Below are 12445 nucleotides of genomic sequence, written 5' to 3'. Positions count from 1 at the left end.
ATGCCACATTTACTGCAGATCATTACTCGAAGGAATTTAGGGACGCATTACGATATTGATAAGTACCCATTGCTGTCCAAACCTAGCAAGTACGTTCTAAAGTAACGTTTCTTCGCATTGGGGCATGTGTCAATGTATCAGGAACCGGGGGTCCCTGAGTCCCGAGGCCAGGCCAGCCGTCCGCCACGTGTCACCATCCCACAAGATCCCTCCTACGGGATGAGGAAAATCTAAGTTCTGGGAGAAGGTGCTCGGGGTCACAGCCTCTGGTCCCCGAGCACCCCAGTTCCCCGATGACCCGCAGAGCCCAAGTACCGGGAAGAAAGTACTCGGGGAGGTGCCCGGTCGCCCCCGAGCACCCTAGTCCCCCGACGATCAGAAGAGTTAAGTTCCGGGAGAGAGCGCTCGGGGCTACGTGCGGCAGCCCCCGAGCGCCCGGTTCCCCGAGGGTCAGTGCAAAAGTGCTCGGGAGAGAGTGCTCGGGTTGCACGTGACAGCCCCCGAGCATTCGGTTCCCCGAAGGTTCGTGCGAGAGTGCTCGGGAGAGAGTGCTCGGGGAGGTAAACAGTGCCCCCGAGCGCCCGGTACCCCGAGCGCAAGGGTATCCATTCTCGGGAGAGGGTGCTCGGGGAGGTGAACAGTAGCCCCGAGCACTCGGTGCCCCGACGACCCAGAAGGGCCCCCGAGAGGCCCGCTAATGAGGTGTCAACCAGTCAGAGGTCCGAGGCCGCATTTAATGGGCGTGCGCGGCCTGACATCCCCAACTGCTCCCACCGCAGTGTCAGTCCCTGCCATGCTTTGGCAGAGAGACGTGGGGCCATTAATTGTGCGGGTCCCGTCCCGTATCATCCGGTGTATCTCGGGATAACGTTGCCAGGATCAAGGCGTTCCGCCTGCCGCTCTGCCGTGGCAGAGGAACAAGACAGGGCGGGCACGCCGGGTGCCTCTGTGGCTGCTCGGTGGGCCCTCTCAACAGCGCCCGTCGCCAGGGCGTCCACAGTGACGAGTGATCGGACGCGCGCCGTATTTTTCCACCGCCCCTGTCACTTCACCCAGAGGAAATGATGACGCCTTTCTCAGTCGTGGCGTCTTGAAACTTGTGCCCCTTCCTTCCCGTTCGGGGTATGTCGCGGCCGGTGAGTGCATAAAAGGATCGGCATACAGAGAGAAAAGACATCGAAACATCGGAGGAGAGAACAATTGGAAAAAAGACAAGCCCAAGCAGTCGACCGTGCCACACTCAGACGAAAAACATCGCAAGCAAGCCTGAGCAGAGCTAGAACAAGGAGCCTCAAGCTCTTAGTTAGATAATATATTCTTGTAACCAGATATATCCCTGAGGGATCTCCCTCAGGGTAAGTTATTGCATCCATACAGGAGTAGGGTATTACGCCCCCGTGCGGCCCGAACCTGTCTAAACTCCGGTGCATTTACTTCCCTTTGCACTAGGTCGATCATCCCCCACCACCGGCCGTTGCATTTACTTCCACTTCCATTTATTTCTCCGACGAACTTATTCAGGATCATCCCCCGGCCGAATCTTTAAAAAGGGGTCTCTCGGGATCCCTGCGACAGGAGTTAATCCTCCGATAGCATGTATCGAAGCTTTCAAGCATTGTCAGCCTATTTTGTGCATCGACGACACTTTCCTTACCGGCAAGTTCACGGGGACAGATCCTAACTGCTATTGGGGTCGATGGGAACAATCAAGTTCTACCGTTGGCCTTCGCATTTGTGGAGGGTGAGAACAACAACAGTTGGTATTTGTTTTTGTATCGTGTGAGGATGATAATTATTAGTGGTCGGTCGAACATATGCATTATACATGACAGGCGTGCTGGGATGCTCAAGGCAATTCTGGATCTGCAAAATGGAACGGACGAGGGCTTGATTGGACCTGTGTAGCCAAATTTGTAGAGTAGGTGGTGCATGAGGCATTTGGGTGCAAAATTCTTCTGCCAATTCAAGAACAAGAACCTCATGAACGTGTTCAAGTGGTTGTGCGATCGGAATCGGTAACGGAAGTTTGATGCTCTTTGGAAGATACTGGATGAACTGACAAAAAGCAAACACATGAGCGTGCAGGGAGGCCCATGAGGGGGCCGGAGGACGAACCAGTACCTCTTAAGTCTCTACCAAAGGACAATGAAGTTGGCATCATGTGGAGGGCCGGGTCATCTACCAGGTCATTTAGCGAGTGGATTGAGAATAAGTCGAAGGAGAAGTGGGTTCTTCTCTACGACATAAATGGGGCTAGGTACGGTATTATGACTACAAATTTAGCAGGGGTTTATAGCTGGGTGATGAAAGGTGTGTGAGGGTTACCACTGGTGGAGATTGTAGAGTTCATACTTCAAGGGACATGCAAGTATTTCAAGGACCGCTATGTAGTAGTGCACACGATGCTAAATAATGCTAGTATAATTTATGGGACGAAGATGACTAAGTACATGGAAGACAAAGCGGAGAAAGCAAAGATGCACTAGGTAAAAATTATGGGAACTATACAGTACATATACGAAATTCTATGTAGAGACAAAGGAAGGAGAGGAGGCGAGCGTGAGAGAGTTATCCACGAGTGCACCATCTTTGATGGCAGATGTGTTTGCACCTACTACAAGCCGATGCTACTGTAGAAGCCATGCTCCCATGTGATTGCCGCGTGTGCTGTGCGGGTATGAGGACTAGGAGGTACATTTCTGACTACTTCAAGAAGGAAGCTTTGTTTAACACTTGGAACCATGAGGTCTACGATTTCGAGATTTATGGTTCTTTCACGAAGGAACCTGAACCCAATTATGTGTTCATTCCTAATCCCGACAAGATGAAGCAGAAGAAAGGACGATGCAGGACTACGAGGCTCCATAATGATATGGATGAAGCAGAAGCTGGATGTCGCGTGAAATTGTGGAGCAAGTGCAACAGAACAGGGCACACTTACAAGAAATGCACCATTGGTATCCCAAGTGTGAACCCTGCCAAAGAAGGTCCTTCCGGGTCTGGTGCAGATGAAAGCGTCCTTGGGGTCATCGGTCGTTGGCTTCGTGGGCTCATTTAGATCAATTAATGTTGTAATTTGTGGTATGATAAATATTCATATGCATAATATTGTACTTTACTGTTTTAGTACTGAGGCTGTCACTATGTGCGAGGTGGTAATGTGTTAGGTTGTGATTTGTTCACATATTTATGTATGATTTAAACAATCTATTATGTCATGTTATATGTTGGATATTTACTTGTTCAGTTCCTATAAATAAAGATCATTTCATAACAATGGAATAATATTTTTCTTCAAGCAGCTCTGATTATTGTTACTGTCATAATATCTTTCTTCAAACTACTCGTACAACAACCATTTCATAATAGTGGCATGAAAAACATGTCAATCGAACGTACGATGGCGTATACGATACCCCTTGTGGTGTACTGGCGCTTCACCTTACATGTCTTAGGGAATTAAAAATAGTACATGTCAAATACAAAATTAAATCATGTGCCTACCACAAGATCATATCGATATTACTCTCAGTTGTTCTTCTGACCTGCCATGCAAGGCGGGATATAGCTTCTTCTAACGTCTCTGGCTCTCTCTTGGCGCAATTGGTCTTGTAGTTCCTCGATGATGACGTGAAGGTGACGGATATATTCTTGAATGTATGGTTCTATGTGCGGGTCAATCCAGTACTGGAACCCACAATCATTCGTATGGAAAAAATTATAGATGAGATAAGTAAATGGAGTTGCGAAAATAGGAAATAAGGTGAGTATTATTTTTTTTACTCTGAAATGTGGACAATAGAAGAATCGACGTCCTGCGTCACCGAAGTGCTCATAAACTTGGACTACATCATCATCTCCATGTCGACATGGCGGCCAAAACGAGCAAGGAAGAGCATTATAGTTTCCGTAGAAATCTCTATCGTAGACGTCTAAATGGGGGTGTAGAGGTGGTGGATCATTGGGTCATCGAGAGGATGAGGATACACCATTCTCTCTATTCAATTCGATGTCAGGATATGTGTGAGTAGATGCAGCAACATATGTTCTTTCTTTACATTGTTTTGCAAAATAGATGCAATCAGATGTATACTCAAGTTCCTATAAATATCATTTATCATTGACTAAAAAGGCATCGTCGTCACAGGCTCCAAACAAGAACATGGTGCTTTAGACATAAAGTGACCACACGCCTAAGCTTTTAGCATGAAATGACAACATCTTACTGTAGTACAGCATCTCTGTCGTGATTCGCACTTTAGACATGAAGAGACCACATGACTCATCTTTAACCATGAAATGATAACAGCTCTATCATGACTCGGGCTTTACACACGAAGTGACCATACGACAGAGCTTTAAGCATCATATCCTATATCTTGGACACATCCTGACTACATGCAATAAAATGATAAGGAAACAGTCGTCCGTGACCTTATCCCTTCTTCTATAGTACCGCGCATCTTTCTCTCTCCGTCAATAGACACTTTCGATATCCACGCAAAAGGAATCCCTCCAACACACTCAACAGTTCCTGGCAGTATACCCCTGTCGGTGTATCTGGAACCGAGGGTCCCTGAGTCCCGAGGCCAGGCCAGCCGTCCGCCACGTATCACCATCCCGCGAGGTCCCTCCTGTGGGGTGAGGAAAGTCCAAGTTCCGGGAGAAGGTGCTCAGGGCCACAGTCCCTGGTTCCCGAGCACCCCAGTTCCCCGATGATCCACAGAGTCTAAGTACCGGGAAGAAAGTACTCGGGGAGGTGCTCGGTCACCCCCGAGCACCCTAGTCCCCCGACGATCAGAAGAGCTAAGTTCCGGGAAAGAGTGCTCGGGGGCTGCGTGCGGCAGCCCCCGAGCGCCCGGTTCCCCGAGGGTCAGTGTGAAAGTGCTCGGGAGAGAGTGCTCAGGGCTGCGCGTGGCAGCCCCCGGGCTCTCGGTTCCCCGAAAGATCTGTGCAAAAGTGCTCGGGGTTACACGTGGCAGCCCCCGAGCACTCAGTTCCCCGAAGGTTCGTGCAAGAGTGCTCGGGAGAAAGTGCTCGGGGAGGTAAACAGTGCCCCCGAGCACCCGGTACCCCGAGGGCAAGGGTAGGCATTCTCGGGAGAGAGTGCTCGGGGAGGTGAACAGTACCCCCGAGCGCTCGGTGCCCCGACGACCCAGAAGGGCCCCCGAGGGGCCCGCCGATGAGGTGTCAACCAGTCAGAGGTCCGAGGCCGCATTTAATGAGCTTGCGCGGCCTGACATCCCCAACTGCTCCCGCCACAGTATCAGTCCCTGCCATGCTTTGGTAGAGAGGCGTGGGGCCATTAATTGCACGGGTCCCGTCCCGTATCATCCGGTGTGTCTCGGGATAACATCGCCAGGATCAAGGCATTCCGTCCGCCACCCTGCTGTGGCAGAGGAACAAGACAGGGCAGGCACGCCGGGTTGCTCTGTGGCTGCCCGGTGGGCCCTCTCTACAGCGTCCGTTGCCAGGGCGTTTATGGTGATAGGTGACCGGGCGTGCGCCGCGTTTTCCACCCCCGGTCACTTCACCCAGAAGAAATGATGACGCCTTTCCCAGTCATGGCATCTTGGAACTTGTGCCCCCTCCTTCCCGTTCGGGGCATGCCTCAGCCGGCGAGTGCATAAAAGAGTTGGCACACCCAAGAAGGAAGGGGGGCCCGGAGACAGACAAAGAAAGAATCAACCAAGAAGAGACCGCAAGCATCGAACACAGAAGCACCAAGAGCCGAATCATAGTCCCTGCCCAAGAACAAGGAGCCTCAAGCTCTTAGTTAGACACAATATTCTTGTAACCAGCACACCCTTGAGGACTTCCTCAGGGCAGTTAGTACATCCACACAGGAGTAGGGTATTACGCCCCCGTGCGGTCCGAACCTGTCTAAATTTCCGGTGCATTTATTTCTTTCTGCACTAGATCATCATCCCCATCCACTAGCCGTTGCATTTACTCTCATTCATTTCTCCGGCGAACTTATTCAGGATCATCCCCCCGGCCGAATCTCTAAAAAGGGGTCTCTCGGGATCCCTACGACAGGAGTTAATCCTCCGACAACCCCCTTTGTGTATGTAAGGGTAATTGATCCATGGTTACTTCTTCTCCAACACAGTCCAACACAATCCCTTCTATGGATTTCGAGTTCGGCTCTAGGTCCGACAAGGGTAAGGGCAAGATGGGCCCTTACGAGCTATGGTGCGGCATCCTTGATAGATGCAAGCGTGAGAATGAAGAGCGAAGGAGAAATGAAGACCAAGAGCAGAAGAAGAGGGAGCTAGAATTGAAGATAGAAGAGCATGAAGCAACATGCTACGGTGCAACTGCGGTATAATAGCAAGCCTGAAACCGTTCCCGCTTACCACAGTTACTTGGTTCTATTGCAGGGTAAGTGTGCATGACATCCTACCGTGCTATGAATTTCATCTAATTCATCTGCTTCCCTCCAACAGTATGACAAGCCTAGGTGAAAGCACGAATGGTATGCAGATGAAGAAGAGTATGCGAACATCAACTATGGCTACGGTGAGGCTGAGGCAATAAGGCACGTGGCTGTTGAACGGCCGAAGATAAGGCTACAAGAGCGCAATGAAGAGTGGTGGGATAAGTACCTCACTACATGTGGTAACATACAGGTTCCTCCACAATATGTGTGCGGCATACCAGCTGTGCCGGGGCTTGTGGCACACAGAATGTCACAAGGGTACGTGTGCAGCAAGCCCTACCCCCATAGATGTAACTTTTAAGAGATCCGTTGGAAATATCTTGATGAGAAGCCTCCATCTTTTCCACCTACCCAGTAGATATTTCCTTACACCCGGCAATCTGTCTTTCCATAAGACATGCTTCATTTAGCGATGGAGTACTACATGCCATTGTAACTTGTTATAGAATATGTACGAGTCGGTGCATATTGCCTTATGTACTGTACCTACAAACAGACAATTAATACTTACGATAACACTTATTTGTGATGTACTTTACTTTCTTCAATGAAATGACTGGGTTTTATCATTGTACAAATACGTTTTTTCTAATCTCAATACTCTTTTATAGGATTTCATGCCTTCCATGCAGAGGCAATAATAACTCCTTGCTAAACTTTTGCAAAATGAAATGACCAGATCAAGCAATAACTTCCATAGGGAATCTCTGTCAAGCATTAATACCATAACTTTTCTAGTTTTCACAATGAATCCTATGCTTCAACTCCCATGCAAGCCCATGCACTCAGTCCATGCATCACCCCCCAGCCACCATAAATAACCCCACCCTCATCCATTGACACACCACTCATTCCTCAGCTATCTCAACTGCAATGTCTTTCTCAGCTTCACCAAGCCCACCTAAGAAACATTAGAGAATTTTCATCCCCTAGGGGGTCGAATATCCGATGTGCTTCTGTGGTGATCCTTGTAGGCTTTGCGAATCTCAGGACATCTCCTACACATATAGTCTACGCTTCTTCATGTATGCCAACTACTAGTATGATAAGCCTCGATACGGACCGTACGAGTACCCACCGATATAGCAACATAGATCACTCATATGGCACTTTTCAAATGATTTCATGCACTGTCTTACTAATCTTCCATCTTCTTTTATTTGTCCAGTCTCCTCCACCTATCTGTGACTTCATGGAATAGCTCAACATAGAGCAAAATGAGCATCAGAAGCGGTGGGTCGAAATGAGCATGCAGTGGAGGAGGGAAGTGTACGAACACCAGCAGGAGGAACTATGACTAAAGTGTCAGGAGGAGCAGCTCATGAGGAAGACAATGAAGGAGCGTGTCATGGCTGAAGCACGCGAATTAGAGAGGGAAAGAAAATGGGAGAGAGCCCATCGCGGTAAGGCGCATGGCCCTAAAGCCTTGTGAAAGAGCAAATATCCTAGGTGCACTCAGTAGAGAGCATATATTATAACCCGCCATTTTTTCATTCCCTAAGACATGTTAGTATTAGCAGCAGCAAGCTATTAGATTAGTCTTTAGGCGTACCGTACATGTCCATGTTTGTGTTCATCATCTCTTTATTGTTAGGGTACTTTCACGCAGCAACGATAAATCCCATGTTCCATATAATATTTGTCAACGTATGTGTTGGAACTATGTTCAGCTACAGTACCGAAAAGGGGTTTAATCCAGGCAAAGAGAGAGATGAGTGGAGGTGGGAGGAATCTCCCCTACCCACGACCCCTTGGGTCCTTTATATAGGTGTGGGGGAGAGGTGAAATTTCCTCTCCAACCCTTGACGGGGTACAAATATTACAAGGTGGCTCTTGGACCTTTACATGGGCTGCTTTTCTGCACGGGCTTCTTTGTAGGCTAGGGTCTTTTCGCAAACAGTAGCCCCTCAGTTGTAAGCTCCGATGGGACAACGGGGCGAACAGCTTTAACTAGGAAATGGCCCAGGTTTATTGCTGGCATGTACACCTCACTAAACACTCCATACCAAAAACCCAGTGGAAAAAAGGGCATAGAGAAAAAAAGTGCGTACATGCGCATGTTCCTTACAAGGTTGCTAGAGCTAACACTCATAACTACGCTTCATCTTGCTCGGCAAAGGCTGCTGCTATGGCTTCAGGAGGTGCTCCTTCGCGGCGGAAGTCGAAGGTTCTTCTTTGTCCTGGTCAACGAAGGGGGCTTCGGTGAAGTGCTCGGCGAAGGCTGCTGCTGAGGCTTCAACAGAAGCAGCTTCAACGTAGGCGATGAAGCAAAAGTCAAAGGCTACTACCGTGGCTTGAAGATCAAAGGCTACTGCCGTGGCTCACCGAAGTCAACAATGTTCACACGTCTCCGCTCACGTGCGCTGGCCAAACTTTTGGGACCCAGGATGGGATTATAACCCGGGTATCCCCATAGCCCCTCTTGAACGGTGTTCGTGAGTGGTGAAGGATACCACATGGTCGGCGTATTCAAAGTCGATGTAGTTGTAGTCGACGAAGGCGAAGTCAATGTGGCCGAATCCCCTCTGTTCGACAAAGTCAGAGTTCACGAAGGTGAAGCCGTCATGGCCGAAGCGAAGTAGTCATGGCCGAAGCAAAGTAGTCGTGGTCGAATTCCCTATGGTCGACATAGTTGAAGTCAACAAAGGCGAAGCCGTCATGGCGAAGCGAAGTAGTCGCGGTCGAAGCAAAGTAGTCACGGCTAAAACGAAGTAGTCACGGCCGAAGCCCCTTTGGTTGACATAGGTGAAATCGACGAAGGTGAAGCCATCATGGTTGAAGCGAAGTAGTTGCGGCCGAAGCCCCTTTGGTCGACGTAGTAGGAGTCAACGAAGGAGAAGCAGTCATGGCCGAAGCAAAGTAGTCGTGGCCAAATGCCCTTTGGTCAATGTAGTTGGAGTCGACGAAGGCAAAGGCGACAATGACCATCTCTAGGTCTATGCCGAAGCTGAAGGCGAGGAACGACTCCCTCTGAGTTGATGCTGATGCTGAAGGTGACGATGACTCCTTCCTGAGTCGATGTCAAAGGTGAAGACGATGATGACTCCATATGGAGGCTCATCAACGTAGTCAAAGCCGAAGGCGATGACAGCCCCATCTTTGTCGGTGTCAAAGGTGAAGGTGACAACGACCATCTTCAGATCGATGCCGAAGCTAAAGGCAAAGAACAGCTCTGAGTCGATGCTGATGTCGAAGGTGACGATGACTCCTTCCTGAGTCGATGTCGAAGGTTAAGACGATGATGACTCCATCTAGAGTCTCATCGACGTAGTTGAAGCCGAAGGAGATGACGACCCCATCTTGGTCAGCATCGAAGCGAAGGCGACAATGACCATCTTTGGGTCGATGCCGAAGCTGAAGGCGAAGAACGACTCTAAGTCAATGCTAATACCGAAGGTGACGATGACTCCTTCTTGAGTCGATGTAGGAGGTGAAGATGACGATGACTCCATCTGGAGTCTCATCGATGTAGTCGAAGCCGAAGGCGATGACGACCCCATCTTGGTCGGCGTCAAAGGGAAGGTGACAATGACCATCTTCGGGTTGATGCCGAAGCTGAAGGCGAGGAATGACTCTGAGTCGATGCTGATGCCGAAGGTGACGATGACTCCTTCCTGAGTCGATGTCGAAGGTGAAGATGACGATGACTCCATCTAGAGTCTCATGGACGTAGTCGAAGCCGAAGGCGATGATGACCCCATCTTGGTCAGAGTCGAAGGCGAAGGCGACAACGACCATCTTCGGGTCGATGCCGAAGCTAAAGCCAAAGAACGACTCTGAGTCAATGCTGTTACTGAAGGTGGCGATGACTCCTTCCTGAGTTGATGTCGAAGGTGAAGATGATGAAGACTCCATCTGGAGTCTCATTGACATAGTCAAAGCCGAAGGCGATGACGACCCCATCTTGGTCGGTGTCGAAGCGAAGGAGACAACGACCATCTTTGGGTCGATGCCAAAGCTGAAGGTGAGGAATGACTCTGAGTCGATGCTGATGCCAAAGGTGATGATGACTCCTTCCTGAGTCAATGTCGAAGGTGAAGATGACGATGACTCCATCTGGAGTCTCATGGACATAGTCGAAGTCGAAGACGATGACGACCCCATCTTGGTCGGCGTCGAAGGCGAAGGAAACAACGACCATCTTTGGGTCGATGCCAAAGCTAAAGGTGAAGAACGACTCTGAGTTGATGCTGATGTCGAAGCTGCCAATATAGCCGAAGGAGTAGCCATTGTCGACGAAGTTGGTCAGTAGTGGACCGTGTACGAAGGGACCTTCAGCTCCACAGAGCGCAAAGGGATGTGTCTTTTAGACTTACGGTCTGAGGTCCGAGTGGCGTTGTCTTTACTTGAAGCTGAGCAGCAGCTCGGTCCTATTTTGTGAGCCTTTGTCCACCTTTTAAGCCAATTGGTGCACTGCCTTTACCTAAGGACTAGCGGTACTTCGACTTGCTATCCTGCATGACACAATGTGCTTCGCATCTTTCTCGGAAACAAAAAATATGCAATAACCGATGAATGCTTCGACGCATGCACACGTAGAATAAATATTTAAATGCATTGATGTAATCCGAAGACATGGTTTATCTTTGGTGCAGGGCAGGAACTCTTAGCCCCCATCTTTTGTTTCAAGTCAAGAGGTGTGTTGCCTTTGCTTTAAGGACTAGCAGCACTTCGACTTTTTCATCCCGAAGGTCTCTTTTGCCTTAGGTGCGAGGGCAGGCACTCTTAGCCCTCATATTTTGTTTTAAGTTGAGAGGTGCGCTGTCTTTGGTTAAGGTCAAGCAACACTTCAGCTTTTTTGTTCCTGAAGATATTTTTTGCCTTCAGTGCGGGGGCAGGCACTCTTAGCTCTTGTCTTGTGTTTTAAGTCAAGAGGTGTGCTGCCTTTGGCTAAGGTCAAGTGGCACTTCGGCTTTTTGCTCCCGAATGTCTCTTTTTTCTTTGGTGCGGGGGTATACACTCTTAGCCCCCGTCCTTTGTCCATGTGTTAAATAGATGCATGAAAAGTACAATCGAAGAGTAAACGCTTCGGTATAATGATAAATGTAGCATCGAAGGATAAAACCTTCGGTATGAGGGATAAGCCCCATCTGCAAAGATTTAAAATTCATGTATATGAGCAATAAGAGTCTTCTCATGCAAAGGATTAAACCTATGCATGATGAATAAATATTCCCTTGCACGGAGGGTGAGGCACCTATATACACAACGAAGAGGTGCTTCGATGCATGTAAATAACGCAAGCGCCATAAAGATTAGTACCTCGACAACTATACGAAGGTTAAAACCTGTGTATGGGGAATAAATATTCCCCCGAGCGAAAGGTAAGAACCTGCATATGTGAAAAATGAATGTTTTGATGCGTTTATGTATTAAATACACAGAAGGTAATGTTTCATCATTTATGTGAAGAATTGATACTTCATGCAGTAATGCAATGGACGTATGTGAAAATTAAGTGCTTCGGCATGTATACGTTTAAAAGAACACTCTTATGAGTCCTGACAAAGTGCACAACAAGCATAATGCGATCAACATGTAACCACTAAACATGTGCTAAGCTTCAAGTGCACGTGAAGATTAACACTTCGGCAAATAAGTGAAGAGTGAACGTTTTGATGCGATTGATCCTACACAAAATAGAACACTTCGCTTTTCATATGAAGGGTAAATCGCTCAAACTCGTAAGCAAGAATGAAGTTAAATACTTTGGCACCAGGACGTATCGCATATATAGAAACGAGACGCTTCGAAACTCAAGCGAGATCATTCATGCGAAGAGTATAACGACATATATATCACGAAGAACAACGCTTTAGCACGAGGGAATTGTAATCACGAGAGAAAGATCTTCGGCATATGGGTGAAGGATAAAGTAAGGTGCATTTGTAATGAAAATGCATATAATGATTGAAGGCGAAGGATAATTGCCTTTGGCATAAAAAATTCGTTACCTTGAACAAAGGGTAGAAACCCTAGCTGAAGTGTAAAAACGTGCATTCA

The sequence above is a fragment of the Phragmites australis genome, chromosome 22, assembly GCF_958298935.1.
Source record: "Phragmites australis chromosome 22, lpPhrAust1.1, whole genome shotgun sequence".
Taxonomy (NCBI): Eukaryota; Viridiplantae; Streptophyta; class Magnoliopsida; order Poales; family Poaceae; genus Phragmites; species Phragmites australis.
This window is presented reverse-complemented; position numbering follows the sequence as displayed.